The 1,228-nt window shown below is 53.1% G+C and overlaps 1 pseudogene; it reads left to right on the forward strand.

Moving 5' to 3' along the window:
* Positions 1-803: 803 nt before the first annotated feature.
* Positions 804-961, forward strand: LOC122802945 (annotated as a pseudogene).
* Positions 962-1,228: the final 267 nt, after the last annotated feature.

Genomic DNA, 1,228 nt, shown 5'->3' on the forward strand with positions numbered 1-1,228 from the left:
AAAGTTGTATTTAGGTAAGACTAAAGTGGTTAGCAGAGATAGTAATGGACAAAACAGAGTGCTTGCAGATTTCAATATAAGGTTTAAAGAGCATATATGTATCGGAGTACACACCGCCCATCACTACTACTGATTGGATGGGTAAGTGAGGTCCTTGGATTGGCCCCATTGGAGGCAGTTACGGCCCTGATGGTGAGCTGAGAAGATGCTCAAACCTGACTATCTAGAGGAAGTAAAAGCATAACAAGGTTTCTGTAGGTGAACCTGAATGTTCATTAATACAGAGCGTCCCAGGATGGTGCCATCCCTGGGTACAGTCTCTCCTCATTTTGGCACCCGACCCTCTCTCTCTCTCTCTCTCTTTACCCACCCCAGCAGAGGCCCACAGGACCAAGCCCATGACTCCCATGGGATGGGAGAGGGGGATCGAGAGGTTTGGTGGCATCCATTCTCTTTGTCTCCCGGCAGTGGGAGGAAAGGGGTCCTGTCCACATGATGGAATGTGCAGACATTCCTCTGCTGCCCTGAGGGGACAGCTATAGAGGGGGTGCCTGGTCCAGTGGTGTGGTCTGCCTCTTGCCCCAGAGGTGATGGACTCCTTGCACAAGAGGGATTTGAGGATCCAGAAAATTGGCATTTCAGCCGTGCACCAGCCACAGCAGGACTCCCTGCCATCCCAAGGTGTGGGGCCAGTAATCCCATTCCAGGCATCTGTGATGATGTCTGAGAAACCTTGCCTGCTCATCTCCTGCTGCAAAGCTGAGTGGGCAGCAGTGCCCGCAGTGACTGACTGAGAACTGTATGGCTCTGACAGGTGAATCACTCAGTTCATGCGTCGATGAAGAACACAGGTAGCTGTGAGAACTAATGTGAATTGCAGGATACATTCATTGATCACTGACACTTTTAATGCACTTTGTGGCCCCAGGTTACTCCCAGGGCTATGCCTGTCTGAAGGTCGTCATGCCTTTTATCACTCCTGGGGGTGTGTCCCAGCCCAAGTGAGGGAGTGGCTGGGGAGTTGAGGGAGCGCATCACTGAACCCCTGGCCTCCGACATGTGACGTGGATGGAGGAGAGGAGTGTCACCGCCCCGAACCAAGAAGCCTATGCGAGGGCAGAGGCATAGGTCTGACCTGCTCCTGGAGGCTGTCAGTGGTACCACCACTCAGTTGCCTTTGGTGGTGGGGCACTGGGTGAACAGGCCAAGGGAGGGCAGGCATGTCCAT

Source organism: Protopterus annectens, chromosome 5.part0 (assembly GCF_019279795.1).
Source record: "Protopterus annectens isolate FY-2018-M chromosome 5.part0, PAN1.0, whole genome shotgun sequence".
Taxonomy (NCBI): Eukaryota; Metazoa; Chordata; order Ceratodontiformes; family Protopteridae; genus Protopterus; species Protopterus annectens.